The sequence below is a fragment of the Neofelis nebulosa genome, chromosome 7, assembly GCF_028018385.1.
Source record: "Neofelis nebulosa isolate mNeoNeb1 chromosome 7, mNeoNeb1.pri, whole genome shotgun sequence".
In the NCBI taxonomy this organism is placed as follows: domain Eukaryota; kingdom Metazoa; phylum Chordata; class Mammalia; order Carnivora; family Felidae; genus Neofelis; species Neofelis nebulosa.
In genome coordinates, this window is record NC_080788.1 from 51,201,934 (window position 1) to 51,221,613 (window position 19,680).

At 36.0% G+C, this 19,680-nt stretch overlaps 1 long non-coding RNA gene across 5 annotated transcripts in view; it reads right to left on the reverse strand.

Annotated features, from left to right (window-relative positions):
• Positions 1–7,167, reverse strand: part of LOC131516538 (uncharacterized) — a 46,286-nt gene extending 39,119 nt beyond the window's left edge. For 2 of the 5 annotated variants that reach the window (XR_009264136.1, XR_009264132.1), the window contains exon 1: positions 3,167–5,962. This is a non-coding gene — a long non-coding RNA (uncharacterized LOC131516538). Of the gene's footprint in view, positions 1–3,166; positions 5,963–6,763 lie in introns of those variants that run through there. The other 3 variants (XR_009264133.1, XR_009264134.1, XR_009264135.1) reach the window with 3 other exon arrangements.
• Between the last annotated feature and the right edge of the window lie 12,513 nt (positions 7,168–19,680).

The window sequence follows — 19,680 nt, forward strand, 5'->3', positions numbered from 1 at the left end:
TTTCTGCTGTTAACTACTGATTTAAAAAAAAACTTTTAAAACTAAGCATATTTCCTTTGATTTACAAGTTACTAAAGATGTTCCTCAGAAATGGATGTTAAACTTCATCAGAGGACCTTTCTAGCATCTATCATGTACTTTCTCTCCTTAATTACTGATGTAGTGAATTACTTTAATAGATTTCTAAATGCTGAGCCATCTTTGTATTTCTGAAATATAGCACAGTGTTGTTTTAATATTGTGCTAGATTATATTAGATGGCTGTCATTAATATTTTTGTTTCTATGTTCATATATAGGAGAAGTCCACAAATTTCCTTTTTTTTTGGTGCTCTCTTCCAACATTTTTAGAACTAAAACATACCATTTTCATAGTATGAATTATTAATTTGTATATATTTATCTATGTTTTGCAATAGCTTTAATATCTCAAATTTTTGTGCCTTACAAATTGAATTGGATTTGCTGTCCAAACATTTGGATCTGATACCTATGGGTCAGGGGTGAAGAGGGGAAAGAGCTCTTTGATTTATAGTTTCTAACTATTCTTTAGAGTTTCTTTAGTTATAGTTTCTAACTATTCGTGAGTACAAATTGCTAATTTTTTCAGGAAGGGTATTCATTTGAGCTATATTGTCAAATTTATCGATATAAATGTATGTAGTTAGTACTCATTTAAAATAGTTAAATTTCTTCAAAATCTAAGTAAATAATTTCCCATCATGGATGTTGTGTATCTGTGTTGTTTAGATGGCCTTTTTAAAGAAATAGCTCTGGAAAGAAAAAGAAATCACTCTGAAGATAAATATTTTCTTTTCTGTTTCATTAATTTATGCTCTCATCTTCATTAATTCTGTTTTTTTTATTTCTTTAGTATTGCAACTTATCTGCCTTCTGAGGCAGAATGTATAGCACATACATTTTGAATTGTTTTGCTTTCCAAAAACATAGTTTTAATACATTTTATTTTTTACTCCTATTTATTAAGATTAATTTATTGTTATAACTTTGATTTAATAACATCATAATTTCAGAGTACTGAATAGGAATAATTGAAAAGTTTTCATTACTACCCTTGCTACCACATAGTTTTTACTTGCCTCGTTAACCTGAGTTTTTAGAAGAGTTTTTTTTTTAAATGCTTTATTTGCAATTATTTTACTATCTTCCTTTACTTTTTTTTTTTTTTTTAACATCTTTTAGTCATTGATTTCTTGTTCTATTGCTGTAGTTTCAGGATTTCCACCTTAGGGGATGTATTGACATTTTTTTCTTTTGGCCTAATATATAATCAATTTTGTGTGTGTGTGAATGTTTCATAGTCAACTTATTTTTAAGTGGAGCCAATTGTTAGCAATTTTCTATATTTACAATTCAAAAGAAAAGAAACAGACACATAGAAATTTAATTTTAGAAACAGATTTTCAAAGCTATATCAAGAAAAATATAGCCTGAGATTCAAAATAGATTTTGATAGATCATTAAGTTACGGAGTTCAGCAGTCCCCAGATCTGAGCCTTCATCGTCCTTACTACCCAAGTCACTGTTATGGACTGAATAGTGTACCCCAAAATTCATATGTTGAAGTCCCAGTCCTTAGTACTTCAGAATGTAGCCCTATTTGGAGAAAAGGTCTTTAAAAAGATGATTAAGTTAAAATAGGTCTCTTAGAGCTGGGACCTAATCCAACAGGACTGGTGTCCTTACATGAAGAAACACCAGGAGTGTATGCACAGAGAAGAGGCCATGAGAGGACACATTAAGAAGATGGCCATCTGTAAGGCCAGGAGAGTGGCTTCAGGAGAAACTACCCCTGCAGAAGCCTTGATCTTGGATTTCCAGCCTGCAGAATTGGAAGAAAGCAGTTTCTGTTGTTTAAGTCACCCACTCTGTGATATTTTATTATGGTAGCCCTAGCAAACTAATACAATCATCCGTAGACCACAGTTCCCATGCACCCTTTATAACTGAGACCAAGTGCATTTGTTACTATCAGCCAAACATGCACCATTGCTTTTCTTAGGGTAAAGAAATACCTCTCAGTACTCATGTGTTCATCAACATTAAAAAAAAAATGGTCCAAAATAGATCACTTTACTCATTATGCAACTTGCCTGTTCCCAATAGATATTAACACATTCCTTTACTTTGCTCATTCTTTTGTCTCTGCCTGAAGTTTATTAACCCCACAGCTGAACAAACAGGTCACTAGCTGGTCCAAGGCTATGAATTCAAGTCTCCTAACTCTTGGCTCCACATCCTTTCCACTCACAGAAATACTCATTTCAAAGACTTAAAGATTTGTCTAAAGAATTTACTATTCTCTCCAGCCCTACAAATCGAATTGCATGATAAGCAAACAACTATCCTTCAAGCTTTTGTGAAAATGAACATTTCTGAAGTCCTGAGGTCTGATACCTTTTCATATAAAAGGAATCAGGATTACTTTAAAATAACACAATCTAGGAAAAGGGTACTTTTCAGGCATATCTGTACGTACAATTCTGAAAATGCTATTGGTTTATACAGGTCAATCTTCTTCTGGTGAAAAACAGAATTTCTTAGCTCTGAAATATTTAAAGATGTAGCCAAGGCAGAAAGAACATTGAAAGTTTAAAATTGAAATTCACTTGCTACAGGAACAGCTTGAGGCCTGTATTACCTTTAATATTCCTTTGACTAAAAGCCATTATATAATTACACACTGTCTTTGCACTATAAATCAATAGAACTCATATTAAGTAGCTTTCCTTTGAAGGGACTGAAATGAGAATAGGATTGAGAAAGAGTGAACAAGAGAAAAGGCATTTGTTGTTTTTTCCTGTTTAAAATAACTTTTATTATTTTTTTGCTTCTTCCACGTCCGTTCAAAATAATGCAAATAGGGAAAAAGGAATAAAATGCCCATCTATAATCTCACCAGCCCCAGTAAAAACCAGAATTGCTAATTCAATGGACATATATGCAATCAGTTTTATAGAGACATAAATATTATTTTTAATTGAAATTGTTTGAATTGTATTTTAAGTTGCATGTACCTAGACGAAGACCCTGAGACAAGGATTTGAGTGCTAGTCATTCACCTGAGTGATGACATCAGGAAACACAGGTAGGAAGGTAGAAAAGTGAGTCAGGGAAGACAAAGCAGCCAACAGAGGGTACATTACCTGGGAAGTCATCACTGTGGATTCTTGGATCTGATCCCAATGAGGAACTCTGGGAGTCAGTATGGAGCACTTCAGCAAAAGAGTGTGTGACCTGGGCTATTTGTACATGAACTCCATCAATTATTGGGCAAGTATGCATCCAGGAGCATTATTCTTTAGCATTCTGGCCTGCTAAGCACCTGGACAAAGAAAACTCAGGCAAACAGAAGGAGAATCCAGCAATTAGAAGTCGAGCAAGCATAGACTGAAATAGTGAGGGTGAAGGTACATGGCTGTGACACACACAGCATCTACCACAATTTCACATGTTGTTTGATAACCTGCTTCATTTATATATTATACATTGGATTTCTTACATGACATTAAATAGTCTGAGTAAGATGTTAATTGTCATTCTTTTTGTCTGCACATTAGGCTACTGAGTAACTACATCAATCTCTGTTGACATTTGGGGTTTCCACATGTTTCATTTTAATATAATTATTGTGATAAACATTCTTGTATTATAATGTTTTATGCAACTATAGAAATATTATTACTATAAATAGCTACACTTGAAGTCACTGCTCCAGAAGATATGCAAAATTTTATGGCTTTTGGTTTGCATTGCAAAGTTGTTCTCTGGAAAGATTATATTAATTTACACATTAGCAATGTGTTGTATTTCTATTGTTTTCTGCCCAATATTGACCAAAAGGGACAGGGCTGCCCCAAAGGGCCATGGTGGTGATGGCGGGATGGGTATGCTGTCACCCTACTGGGTGTAGACGACAGAACATCCAACCAGAGGATTTTCTCCAGCCTTGAGATCTAATATAATTTGCCTTGTTAGATCTTGGACTTGCTTGGGACCTATTGCCCCTTTTCTCCTCCCCATTTCTACCACTTGGAATAGGAATACCATTGTGTTTTGAAAGCATATCACTTGTCTGGTTTCACAGGTTCACAGTTAGATTAGAATTTTGCCTTAGCATTAGTTGAATCTTGAATCTCACCCATATCTGCTTTAAAAGACACTCAGATAAGACTTTGGACTCTATTAGACTTTAGAGTTGATAACAGAATGAACTAAAAGTGTTGGAGCTGTTGGGATGGAATGAATGTATTTTTCATGTAAGAAGGACATGAATTTGAGGGGGAGGGTGCTATAGAATGAATTGTGTCCCCACATATTGAACCCCTGAGGGTGGGATCTTCAGCATGAGATTAGCACCCTTTGAAGAAGAGACTTCAGACTCTGTCTCTTCCCCTACCATGTGAGGACACAGCAAGAAGGTAGCTATCTGCATGCCAGCAAGAGAGCTGTCACCACCACCTGACCAGGTTGGCACTCTGATCTTGGACTTTCCAGCCTCCAGAACTTTTAGAAATCAGTTGTTTAGGCTACCCAGCCTACGGTATTTTGTTATGGCAACCTAAGCAGACTAATACATGTGGTTTAATTCCAGGTTTGAGATTTGCTGCCTCCTAACTACGTACTGACAGGCACAGATATACCAGGGGAGAACAAAGTTGGAAGGACAAGATAGTTGAGCTGGTGGGATATGGGGAGTAAGTGTGGGTGAATCTTGACTGATACAAAGCAGGAATAACACAGACCAAGGCAGATATATTTCCCCCTTTTAACTCTCTTCCATGCACTGAGGTGGGATTACTCCTTACAATCTTCTGGGAAGTACTAAATATTAAGCAAACATGCCCACTGAGAAACCTACTGGCTCTGTTCCACTCACTCTGTTCCTTGCCTCAGTTCCTTTTTTCTCTTTATCTTACCACACACACATGCTTGTACCTCTTTAGGCAGCAACACTTTGACTGCTCCTCAGGCCCTCCTTTCTAAAGGATCTGTGTTAACTAACACATCTCTTATAAAGACTTTACATTTTGATGGAAAAAAAAAGTCCAACAAACTTCCAGAAAATAAAACTAATATGTCTAAAACTATTGAATAGGGTCATTTTATGTTTGAGATGGCTATTCAGATATTATTATCTTTTAGAAAGGAAGCAATAAAGTTTCCAATCATACCTCTGAATAAAACATGGGCTGAATAATAATATATTTAATTGGACTTATATTCAAAACTATATTCAATTAATGTGAATTAATGCCAGAGTATAAACTTGATGAGAAGTCTCAACTGTAGAGTTCCTGAGCATATTCATTTTGTTGTTTATCTTTGACACAAATTTATTTTAAAATAACTGAGCTGAATGTGCAAATAAGAGGAGATGGAGAAATACATATATTATATAATACAACAAGATTTAAAGTGATCTTTCTTTAAATAATGTAAAGTATCTCCATCTTACAGAGAGTGCTAAAATGTATTGGCAACATTAATTTTCACAAAGTTAAATCTGAAGCCCTACATTTTGGTTCAGAAATTCAAACAAAAACTGGATAAAAAGAATCTATTTTAGCACAAAGATTAAATCTAGGGATTTTTGTATTACAAAATTCATGTGAACATCTTTGAGGATCTAACCTAGTCTTATGCTGTATTAATTAATAGGAGTACTTTGTTCAGATGATCCAAAAGAAATAGTCAACCATGCTCTGTTTTGTAGAATTTTTTTCAGGAATGTGGTGACCAGCCAGAAGCTGCCATGAATAAAAACACTGTGAAAATGGGGGCTCCTGGGTGGCTCAGTCGGTTAAGCGTCTGACATTGGCTCGGGTCATGGGTTCGTGGGTTCAAGTCCACGTCAGGCTCTGGGCTGACAGCTCAGAGCCTGGAGCCTGCTTTGGATTCTGGGTCTCCCTCCTTTCTACCCCTTCCCCCCCGCCTCTCTCTCTCTCTCCAAAATAAATAAACATTAAAAAAAAACATCGTAGGGGCGCCTGGGTGGCTCAGTCAGTAAAGTATCTGATTTCGGCTCAGGTCATGATCTCGCGGTCCGTGAGTTTGAGCCCCGCATCAGGTTCTGTGCTGATCACTCAGAGCCTGGAGCCTGTTTCAGATTCTGTGTCTCCCTCTCTCTCTGACCCTCTCCCATTCATGCTCTGTTTCTCTCTGTCTAAAAAAATAAATAAACGTTAAAAAAATTAAAAAAAAACACTGTGAAAATAGTCAATATATTTAGGAAAATTCAGTCTAAAAGATTAAGGTCCAAAAAATATGTCATATGAAAAGTGAATAGATGAAAGGACTAATAATGTTTAAGCTAAAGAAGCAAAGACTCCTGAGGGAGTTGATAACTATCTTCAAATACTTGAAAGGTTATTATTAGAAAAAAGATACAGAGTTGCAGATTTTAGGTCATTCTAGGAGAGAAATTTCCATGATGATGCCCCACGATACAATGAGATAACTTATATGGCAATGAATTCTCCATGACTAGGAGTGTCCAAATGGAGGTTGGATGAGCATTTAATTCAGACATCATTATTCTGCATTATGGATGGCATAGTGGAACGTGATTGCTATGGCTCCCTTCACCTTGAGGTTACCTGCTTGAGGATCCTCAAAACACCCTTTTTTTTTTGAAATTTTGAAAATTTCAGGTCCTACAATCTATAAAATATCATTTAAAACATATCATGATGTGAACTCACCTCAGTAAATTGTGTTTAAAAAAATAATTATAGGGGTACCTGGGTTAAGTGTCCAACTTCAGCTCAGGCCATGATCTCACGGTTCGTGGGTTGCAGCCCCGCATTGGGCTCTGTGCTGATAGCTCAGAGCCTGGAACATGCCTCAGATTGTGTATCGCCTTCTCTCTCTGCTCCTCCCCTGCTTGCACTCTGTCTCTCTGTCTTTCTCAAAAATAAATAAACATTAAAAACAAATAATAATTATTAAAAAACCCACACATTTTCAAAGCTTAAGATAACTATATTATGCAACTGAACAAAATGTGCTCTTATTTTAAATGTCATTGGTGAAAAGGAATAATTAATATCCAGGAAGAGAAGATGGACTGTGCTGATATAACTAGCAGAACTGAAATTTGATTTAGGTTGGGGAAAATATATGTGAATTTTTATCAAAGCTGAGGCTATCAGCTAGCCCACCACAGCTAGGGTGGGAATTCCAAGGGGCAGGAGGGTAGCACAGGGATTTTTCACCCTAAATCAGCAGAAAATGATAAAACCAAGGGAGTGTGCATAGCCCAAAATCTTTACAGAAAACCTAGGTCTCCAAAGCCAGGTGTGAAATTAGAAGGATTATGCAATGGGAAGACAACACAAACAGGGATCAGGAATGAGGTGTGGAGCCAAGAATCTGGACAGGAAGATAAAAAGAGTGTCTGGGTAATAGCTGAAAAATATGTTCCCTTGATATCCATTTAGATAAAGTTTTCTGAACATGAGGTTGGAATTCATGGCATAAACAATGAAAAATAAATATGAGAAAGAATTTGTTTTATAAACTGTTCTCAAAGACTTCTTCTGTATGAGATTATAACCATCTGTTTTGTTTTTTTTTTCCTTTTGGGGGGAGGAGCTGTTTATATATCCTCTTTTATGAAATAATGATAATTGTAAATAATTTCATTTTGTTTTGTTTAACACAGTCATTGGCAATAGGAAATACTAACAAACCTATGCCAATTTCTTCATTTGTTTTCCTTTTAATTTCACTGGTCTGTGAAATTTACAAATCTGGAAACAATCAGCTCAGACCATCCATTCCTGCTTGCAATTTGATTTTGTGAGGCAAGTTAGGGTAATAAACTGTGTTTGATTCGAAAAAAAAAAAAGTTTGAAAACAATTCATTTTGGCAAATGCAATCAATAACTATACAAATTAATTGCTTCATACCACACAACCATACTATGTTTAAATATTCAACATTTTAAAATAACTCAAAATATTATAAAGACTACCTAGAGTTATTTTTTATTTTATTTTGTTTTTCTCTGTTTATTAACAGTATTGGTGAATGCATGATAATTAGCGTTATTGCCCTGTAAGTAGTATGCGCTCGTTTACAAAGTACAAACAAAAGAAAAGAAAAATCAAAGTTAATAATTTTTGATATCGAATACAGCAGACTTCAAATATTAAACAAAATTACCAATGGATATTTCTAAATGCATATAAGAACTTCTTATAATATTTCAATCTCAAATAAAAAATATATATGGCATAAATTACAGCTTGAGTCATGAAACTATGATGGAACCCTGCTGGGTATTTATTCAAACCAATGTATCAATTCTTTTGAAGATTAAAATAAATCATAAATATGAACTTTATGCATATTTACACTTGTAGAATTTAAGAGGCAGTGCATCAGCCATTATGCCACAGACAAGCATTATTTTTCTGAGCCTGTTTCCAAATCTCATTATGAGGCAAAAAATGAGACAATGAATGACATACAACTCTGTTGTTTTTATCATTGAAGATTTTATCAGTCATGTCAAAATACTAAGATGAAATCAAGCATAATTTAATGTAATAATATTCTCAGGCAAATGATTCAAACCACATATCAAAATCTTATACTGTTTTATTTACATTGTTATCTTCAATTTTCACTGTGGAAACATGCTATAAAACAGAGTTCGGATTGACAGAATACTAGATAATATATTTCCTAGTCTCATTTCTATATAACCACCAATATTATAGATGTACACATCAAAAATGAAGAAATTAAACATGAAAATATGATATATAGCTTTCATATAGAGCATAAAAACAGCATTTCTGCAAGAGCTGAGTTAGAAGCCCCAAAATAACGTGTGTCATTTTCTTATATTAACATGCTCCAAATTAAGAAAGCAGCATGTTAAGTGTAAATCTTAATTTATGAACTGCCTTTGGGAATGAAATAAATTCTGGATGACTAAGTTGTTTTAAAAATAACTTTGCATACATTATTTTAAACAATTTGAGGAAGACCTTCATGCCACACACTTTCAGCCTGATAATATGTCACCCAAGGAAGCTGGTTTATCATGTAACAGTCACATGAAATCATTTCATTTTTCACATAATTTTCCTCCTAATACTATGCCAAAATCTGAGGAAGAAATGGAACTATTTCTCCGCACAGCTTTTCCCCAGCAGACTGCCATTGCCAGGAGCGGTAGGTTAATAATAGATGCTCAGTGACAGAGTACTATTCGTGTTTGGCAGCACAGGGCCTGAGGTTAACACAGGGTCACTTAGGGTCATTCTGCTCAATAAATCTACAATAATATTTTGCTAGATATCTCTTCCTTGGCGTTTGAAAAGTTTAATGTCTTCTCTCAGATTTCTGAAAATTCCCAGGAGTTTACATTCCCAAATCCGATTCCAAGCTTCTACTCCTAATTTTAGCTCAGTTTCCATCTCTTGCAGGCTATTTCTATTCTGCCCGGTGCCAATGCAGATGTGGAAACCAACACTCTTCCTTAATTCTGCAAAATTTACAGAACTCATTTGCTTTTGTGTCTCTCTTCTCAAGATTTGAGGTGTTGGAAGTGTTTACATCACAGAAACACAAATAACTTAACATTCAGTATTAGGGAGTCTTCTTTCTCAAATACCTCCTTCCTTCCTTATCTTTCCCTCTTCCTTCCTTCTCCTCCTATCACCACTTCCTGGATTTTAAAAACCTATACCCTGGGCTCCAGCCTCCCTGCATGCTATTTTATTTTCCATCCTAGCTTCCTTTTCCCCTCTTCTTTATTATTTCCTGTCTTTTTTGACCCTTAAGCAAGTAAAATAAAAATAGCTCATTTTTTATTTTATTTTATTTTTTTTTTAAATTTTTTTTTCAACGTTTTTTTTTTTTTTTATTTATTTTTGGGACAGAGAGAGACAGAGCATGAACGGGGGAGGGGCAGAGAGAGAGGGAGACACAGAATCGGAAGCAGGCTCCAGGCTCCGAGCCATCAGCCCAGAGCCTGACGCGGGGCTCGAACTCACGGACCGCGAGATCGTGACCTGGCTGAAGTCGGACGCTTAACCGACTGCGCCACCCAGGCGCCCCAAAATAGCTCATTTTTTAATGCAGATTAGCTCAAATTCCTCTTAACACTGCCCATGACAGTAACTATAAAACCAACATCAAAGTAATTCATTTAGGATTCAAAGGTGTTTCTCAGTTTAAAGTCTCCCATCTAAAATTCAAAATTACTTGGACTAATAAAACCTTAAGTTGCTGTAATTCAAATATCCTCTGCCACATGACCATGATGAGGAATACATTCTCTGAAAATGACTTCAGGCAAGCAGCTTCTATCAAATACACATATCTGAGGGAGCTGGAGGCATAGGCCAAACCACAGCATATAAGCAGAAATCAAGGTTCATGAGCCTGGATGTGCTTGGGTATGTGTGTGCATCTGAGTCAAATATTCTTACCTTTCCCTTATATGCTAAACCACTGGGTTGTAGGCATATCCGTTACTAAGAGTATCTTTTAAAGTTCCAATGAGTTTTCTCACAATTTACTCAGATATATAATACTCTTTTCTCTATTTTACTAATAATTGCTCAAAAAAGCAGATAACTTGGTTTCCACTCAATCACAAAGGAGTACCAGAAGAAATATTTTAAACAAATGAAAATAAAAGCCCAATATAATATGATTTGGTGGGCAGGGGCATCGTTATGGACTAAAAAGAATAATCTAAGCTTCTACTTGAAGAAGCTAGTAAAAGAAGAACAAATTAAACCCAAGGTAATTAGAATGAAAAAAAAAAAGAAAGAACAGAAACCAGTGAGATAGAAACTAGAGATAAATAGAGAAAATCAATCCAAAACATAGTGAAAAACCTCTAACTAGACTGATCAAGAAAAAGGAATGAGGGGAGAGGTGCCTGGGTGGCTCAGTAGGTTAAGCACGTGACTCTGGATTTCGGCTCAGGTCATGATCTCATGGTTTGTGAGCTTGAGCCCTGTGTTGGGCTCTATACTGACAGCGTGGAGTGTACTTGTGATTCTCTCTCCTTCTCTTTCTCTCTCTCCCTCTCAAAATAAATAAATAAACTTTAAAAAAAGAAAAAGCAATGAGGAGCAAAGCAGGAGAGAGGAGAGGAGGGGAGAGAGACAAAGAGACAGACAGAGAGAGACAGATAGACAGACAGAAGGATATTGGGAGAGACAACACAAATTACCATCAGGGATGAAATGAGAGAACATCCCTAGAGACTGTCCAGACACCAAAAGAGTGATAAATTATAAATAATTTTATGAACATTAATATGACAACTTAAATGAAATGTCATGCGCCCATCCTCAATCAATCACTTTAACCTTATGAAGTGCTTTGATTGGCCCAACTTTGGTTACATGTTTACCTCTTTCACTGGAGGTTCATTCAGATTCACTCAAACTACATGGGTTAGGAATGCAAACGAGGTACTTACCGAGTAGGTGAAGAAAACATATCTACTTCACCACATGGTTCATGTTTAACCATATTATTTCATCTTTGCCATTTGTACCATTGAATGGTCCCTGCCTTTAAGTCAATTTCTCTATACCTTCCTCCAGGGGAAAGTGTAGAATATGAACCAATGAGATATCTTGCCTAGTTCTTGCTCCATGATCTTTCTCTTTTTGCTAGGCAGGGTCAGTTGACATTTTCCATAGTTCTTGACACAAATTCATAACTGCTAAAAGTTAAAATCCTGCAAATCCAATTCTGTTCCAAATTATAGAATTAGTCTTGAACTTGGTCACTGGAAAGTCAAGAAGTTAAAATTTTTCACATGAGGTCTCTTCACCTAGTTGTTCTTTTTTTACTTTGGGTCCAGGTACGCCAAGTTCCTTGGGAACTTTCTTTGGTCCTAACATCATGGTCCAAAACTATACTCAAATAAGTTTCTGTAGGCTAAGACAACGGCTCTGCTTAGATCTTTCCATCAGTGCTATTCTCAACCCTCAGCGCTATAGTTGGGCCCTACCCTATGAGATTAGATTTTCTAGAGCTAGCTCACATACACAGTCACTGTGCCTATCTTCTAGCTCTGCTCCATAGCCCCTTCTTTCACGTTGGTTTTGTAGTTGTGTACTCTTTAACCTATTTTTCTGTTTGAGTTTTCCATATTGCTCTAAACTGAACATTCTGGCATCAGTTTTTATATGATCAAAGAGCTTTCTCTGAAATTGCTTAAACTTTATATATCAGGCTCACTGCCTCATCTTGTGGTTTCACACCTGAATGATCCAAATCAGTATGATCTTGAAAAAGTCAAACACTAACATGGTGACAAACATTCTTCTCGGAATTCCTTATTGGCAAAACTCTAGCAGGACTTCTATCAGTTCAAGCCCATGTCCCTACAATGATGATCCCAGTCTCCTTAAAATGCCCAAGAAAGCCCAATGCTCCCAAAAGAAATTGCTGTTTGTTCTAGCCAAAATCTGACTATAGGATCCCGATCTCCTTTTTCTGGAACATTTGCTTTAGAAAACTTGCAGCTGTAAACCTTTCCTCTATACCTTTGAGATGTATCTTCTATAACCCAGGAACGTCTTTCTTGAAGACCTAGGAGCCATTCTTTTGAAATGTAATCAAAAAGATAGCGTCCATCTGTGTCTCCCAATACCTGTGTGAGGGTAGGAGCTTAACTTTGATTAAGTACCAATTAGCAAACGCAGCTGGCCTAGTCACATAGATAAACCTCCCCAACCCCAACCAATACCTTTCAGTACTTTTCCTTTAGTATACTCCAACATTTAAAAATCTGTTTTAGCAGATATGAACTCAGTTTACACTGAAGTCTCTATCCTACTGCAATAGCCTGAATAAAATCAATCTTTCCACCTTTAACAAAAGGCCAGTTGTTTATTTCTTTTACAATGGCCAAATTTCCCTGTCTCACATATAACCTTGCCTTCTACTTCACAAAGAAAATTTAAATTATCAGTAGTGGCCTCACTCATCTTTCTGATTCCCAGTCAACACACTAGTGCACACTGACACACACTTCTGCCTTCTTTCTTCTGCTTTCAGAGGTGATGTCTTTCCTGTTCAAAGCTCTTGTGTTCATTGATCTTTCCCTCAGCTGGAGCCACCTTTTTAATTCCCCCTTTTATATATCACAGCTTGAAACAGGCTGCTTCTTCTGAGCCTATCAACATACTCAGGGTCTTCCATTTTGAAAAGATTTTAAATTCTCCCCGATCCTATGTACTACTCCTGAGGCCATCAGATTTCTCTCCTTCTCTTTTTATCCATGATTCTTCAATGAGTGATCTCCGCTTTCAACTCCCATTTTTTGATATCCACCCATTTCTCATTTCACTGAAATACAGCCTCTCAACAGATCTCAGGGAATTGCTCTAATTACTAACTTCCTAAATGCTGATCCCAAGGGAAACTTTTCAGCTCTTCTTTGTTGGGCTTCTTTGTTGTATTTAAATGTGCAGTGTCTTAACTAATTCCTATAAATTTTCATTTACTCTCTTGACTCTAAGACTATATATTTTGCCTTTATTTTCATTCTCCTTTATGGAATCTTCTTTTTCCATAGGCGTATAACATTGAGATCAGGTTTCCTCTTCTCATCCATTGGTCCCTCTGTGAACAATATCATTAGTCTTATTGTTTCATTATCTATTGTAAAAAAAAAAATCAGTAAAATACAAGCAAACATAGCAAAAAAAAAAAAACGAGTCCATCCTAAAAAGTCTGCTATATTGACCAAATAACTGACCCAATCCATTTCTCTAGAATAGAAATATTAAGGTAGCAAAAATGAAACAGAGTACTTTATACCTGGAAAATGTTTTTTTTTATCTCCTCAACACTTTATAAATAAGCAAAACAAATTCAGGGGGATTAAATTCAAAGTCACATAGTAAAAAGTAACATTGGACTTTAATTTCTATTTCCCCACCCTAAAGTCAATATTCTTTCCAGTGTCCAACGATTCTAAGTCTTTTACAAATGAGACTACATTTTCAGAGTGTAAAAGAAAAACACTTTACTGGAAGCTTAAATTTATGCAAATGAAAATATATAGTTTAATGTTCTCACTTATCTTCAGAATATTAAAATGGACATCAAAATAGAAAGAGGTATTATGACAGTCACTGGGTCAGCATCTTAATAGACATTTCTCTACCCTTACCTTGGCTTTGACATATTATATATGTTACATTTATATATAAATGTCTCCAAGTGGTCCAGAAGTTCTTCCTACACAGTGCAAGCCAAAGTCTACAGGTAAGAGGCAGCAACCATCTGCGCAAAGCTTGATGTCACAATATCACTATGGCAACAATATCCCTGAAGAGAGGAGATGCAAATTTTGTCCTGAAAATTAATCAGCTTCAGTGACAATCTTATTTACTATCTCTGGCAAATAGTACAAATCTACATAAGACCTGTGACAAGCTTCCAGTACTCGTCTCCATTAAATAAGACCACAGATCTTATTAAGTAAACAATTTTCCCCAAATCAAAATCATAAACCTATTCCTAGGGCATCTTGTGGAAATTATCCATTTATCACATGTACTATAAACTTTTTTTAATTGAATATAGTGGTAATCTTTCCACATATTGGCTCTCAGCTATCTTATTTTTTGACCTGACTTTTTAAATGTCTATTAGTTGCCTCCAGATCTATGCATAATAAAAACAACTTCAGGAATATGATGTGAAAAGAGTGCAGAATAAGAAAATCCATCCAAGATATATTTTATTTATTTTTTTTTTTTAATTTTTTTTTTCAACGTTTTTTATTTATTTTTGGGACAGAGAGAGACAGAGCATGAACGGGGGAGGGGCAGAGAGAGAGAGGGAGACACAGAATCGGAAACAGGCTCCAGGCTCCGAGCCATCAGCCCAGAGCCTGACGCGGGGCTCGAACTCACGGACCGCAAGATCGTGACCTGGCTGAAGTCGGACGCTTAACCGACTGCGCCACCCAGGCGCCCCCCAAGATATATTTTAAAGTAAGAAAAATGCATATTTTTCAGTCTAACCTATGGTTGGAACTGTCAAGACCCAGCTGAAAACAATGAGCTCATTTCATTGAGAGATGCTAGGGGTAGTGGAAAAATCAGACTCCAGAGTGAAATAAACTAGTATTTAGACCCTAGTTTTGCTGATGTATAGATGTAAAATGGTCAAGTCTCTTAATACCTTTTAATCTCAGTTTCTTCATGTAAAATGGGGATTGAAAATACCCCAATTTTTCAAGATCCTTGGGAACATTAGAGATAATGTATATGAATTGCTTGGTATGCAGTAGGTGTTCAAAAAAAAAGGCAAAGGAAAGCAAATTATCGCTATTTATGAGACCATCTGTACTTTGTTTTCACCAACACCTGAGCTCCTGGATTTCTTGCATACACCTGACAACTTGAGCCTGGACTGACCCTCTGAATCTAACACTTAAGATTATCACACTGAAATACTGGCACCTAGAAATATCTTTTGCTGGGCCAGACTGTGCCCCCTAATCTTCTCTGCTCACAGATGATGGATCCAGCTCATTCATATATGTTCCTCTTTGCCTTCCCATTGCAGCCTTGAAGGCTCACACTGACACTTCCTCAATGTCTTGGCTCATAGCCAAAATGGGACCCATAAAGCTAATGGAAGAATAATACAAGTGTTATAAACCATGGACATCAGGGCAGAATGAGGTTATGTTAACCATTTGCTGCTCATCACCATTCCTTGTCCTCAGAGTTCACCTCTGGTGCCAAGTACCTTGGTTTATGACAGCTCAAGTCTCACAAGTTTCTAGTACAGGCTTTCTTTTCTCCATGATCTTTCCCAGTGTGACTTTCTAGAGTTCACTTGCTAGAAGCAGATTTCACCTTATGCCTTTCCACAGAATACTGATAAACTCCTTCACAGCAAGCTCTCAATAAATTACTTAGTTTACAACATTATCTCTATTTGGTGGAGTTGAAATTCTAATGAGATAATCTCTGAAATTCAGAATAAGAGGAAAAGTTCTCAGACATATAGTTGCTATCTATCCTTATAGCTAAAATATGAACATGCAATCTTCTTCCTCTGAGTATAATTTCATTATGCAGAAGCAATTCTGTATGCCTAAAAATAAAAATAATAATATCAATTGCTGGTTATTACATAGTGTTGAGGGAGTGGAATCTTAGTAGAGACACCCAACATGAAGTTGGAAAAGCTACTCTTTAATCCTTTAAAAGTTCATGTGGTTGCAAGTAACACATCACAGGAAATATTTGCAATTTTCATAAACTTAGAGATATGAGTCTTAATGGATAGGAGGAAACAGTAAAAGACAGGGCAGAAATAAAATACTTGCTAGCAATAACATGTAGAATAAGAAGCTGGTGATTAGACTTAAGTGTTCCAAAATTCTCGTATAGAGTTATTAATTAATATTAAGCATTATTAAGCTATATATGCATATCAAAATTTGACTAGCAACCTTTAAAAAAACAAGCAAAAACAGTGTATATAACTTCCAAACAGAAAGAGCCAAAACCTTATCAATTCAATGAAAGTGAGACAGGGGGAAAGTGGAGGAAAAGAAACAGAACAAATAGGAAGCACCATAAGCACCATATAAGATGTTAGAAATAGACCCAGACTCACAGTAATTTTAATAATGTAAATGAGCTAAAAAAAAAAACAACAAGTTCACAGTAGACTATCATAGTAGGTAACAAAATTCGCAGGCTGTTTATGGTAGTCAAAGCTGAAACATAAAGACACTAAAAGGGTGAGAAAAAAAGGATGAAAGCTGGTGAAACTATATTTTATCAGAAAATATTCTTTAAGAATGAAAGTATTCTTGAGGCACCTGGAAGACTCAGTGGGTTGAACATATGACTTTGGCTCAGGTCATGATCTCACAGTTCATGGGTTCAAGCCCCGCACTGGGCTTGCTGCTGCCAGCTTGTCAGCATGGAGCTGGCTTTGGATCCTCTGTCTCCCTTTGTCTGCTCCTCCCCAACTTGCGCCCTCCCAAAAATAAATAAATATAAAAAAAAAGAATAAAAGTATTCTTACTAATAAAAATTGTCACTAAAGATTATAGTGGAGTAGTTCTAAAATTACATTAGATATATTATAGAATTGAACAAATAAGTAAATGTGGTATTTTGGGGAGCCAGGTTTCTTACAGTGAAAGAACACACAGGGACCACACACACACACACACACACACACACACACACACACAAAGTATACATATACACATGCCCATATACACATGCACATACATATCTATACATATTATATACATTATATATATTATATACATATTATATACATTATATATATTATATCTATACATATTATATACATACATATATATACATACACACACACACATATATATACAATAAAAACCAAAAATAAAATAAAATAAAATAAACACATTTCTTTAAAATCAAGAATGATACAAGTAGGCTGGCAAGTTTGCTGGCTTGAAAAGTAAGCCTTCTAAAAAATAACAAGTAAATGAATGAATGACATAACATATGTGGGACAATTTTTGGGGGGAAAATTACAAAACTTTTTTTTTATCTAATTTTTTAAATCTAATTTAATGTAAATTAGATCTAATGTACAAATCTAATGTAATTTTTTAATCTAATTTAAAGTATTAAATTAGATAAAGAATAAATATATTATGCATATAATAACAAAATAATATTTAAAGATATTGATCTTTCCAAATTGTCCCATAAATTTATGTAATTCCAATCAAAATCTTAAAACAAATTTTTCATGGAAAAATAGAAATCAATTTAAAAATTTTTGTAGAACAGAAAAAAAATGGAAAAAATATTACAAAAAACTCATGATTAAAGGAGGAAGCATTAACCAACAAAATAGCAAACAAAGATTATTAAGCCAAATTCATTTGGAGAGATGATAGGAAAGCCTGGATTTAAAAATTTAACAAAATAGGGGGTGCCTGAATGGCTCAGTCAGTTGGGCGTCAGACTTCACCTCAGGTCATGATCTCACAGTTCTTGAGTTCGAGCCCGGCAACAGCCTCTATGCTGACAGCTTGGAGCCTGCTTCGGATTCTGTGTCTCCCTAGCTATCTGCCCCTCCCCCATTTGCGCACGTGCACTCTGTCTCAATAAAAAAAAAAAAAAAAAAAAAAAGAATTTAACAAAACAACCAGTAGAACACAATCCAGACCTCAGAATCTTACCAGCACATATAAAGAAAAGTGATCCCTAACAAAGTGGCATCATAAATCAGTGGGGAAAGGGTGGACTTCAATAAATGGTACTAAGGGAAAATTTCAAATAAAAAAAAAAGTGAAATCAGATCCCTACCTCACATTATGCACAAAAAAACCAGTAACCATAAACATGTACCTTTGCTTTTTACAAAGGAAAACATGACAACTTTCAGAAAAGATTGTCTCCCTCTCCCACTGTCTCCTAATGTTCTCTGCGTGCTACCTGGTACAGCTTGGCACCTCTTTTGTAAAACAGCTGCTAAAGCTATAGCATCCAGGGTGCCTGGGTGGCTCAGTCGGTTAAGCATCAGACTTCTCAGGTCATGACCTCGTGGTTTGTGGGTTCCAGCCCCACCTCGAGCTCTGTGCTGACAGCTTGGAGCCTGGAGTCTGCTTTGGATTCTGTGTTTCCCTCTCTCTCTGCCCCTCCCCTGCTTGCACTCTGTCTCTCTGTCTCCCATAAATAAATAAATATTAAAAAATTTTAAAAAAGCTATAGCATCCATCTCAGCCAATGAAAAGCCCATGTACAGTCTCAGGACTGAGAACACAAATGAGGTTAATTTAAAGTGGCAGGGCAGGCACTGTAGTGCTGTTTAAGATTAAAATGTTTATACCACTTAGTACACTAATGAAAACATATTGTGAACCACTGGGTTTTTCAATAAGGCAGATCAGCTCTTGATTTGGTGGGCAGCCAATCAATAAGGCAGATACAGAGCAGAGCTGGAAATGGAGAATAAAGATGCCAGTGGGGTGTCCCAGCAGCAGACAGGTGTATCTGCTAAACAGAAAGAACCAGCTACTTTTCTCCAGAACTGTGCTCCCATGTAAGGCAAAGTAAATTGAAGAACCACAATTTGGTTCCAAGACACTCTGCTATGTTAGGTTTTCTTTAGTCTTTTATTTTCCACTCCTGATTTGTTTTAATTGTACATAAGACAATTGCCATATGCACACAGGTACACTGCATTTTATTTTCCAAACAGACAATGATATGCAAGGCTGGGTATGAAAGGACTTCTCAGCTCTTAGAAACTCCTATATGACTTTCAGTCCTTTGAAATTTTGTAATTAGGCCATCATCAATAAACCCTTGTCAAATTATCCTAACTTGAGTTGTGACTTCTGTTTTCTAGGACTCTGATGCATACACCTTTTTCCACAGGCTTCACACCAAATCAGAATCTTTGATGGCAAAATTTCTATGACTGTCCACTGGTCGGTGTCATCTGTTCTGGCCAAGATCTCAAATTCTGAATCCTCAGAGAAGGGACCAGACTTAGATAGCCAGCAGCCTCAGAGCCCAGCCAACATAAACTTGAAAGTGTGTTTCTAGAAATTAGGATGACAGCTAATGAAGTGAGTTCCTGGGAACCACAATTCTACATATAGCAATATGTTCACAC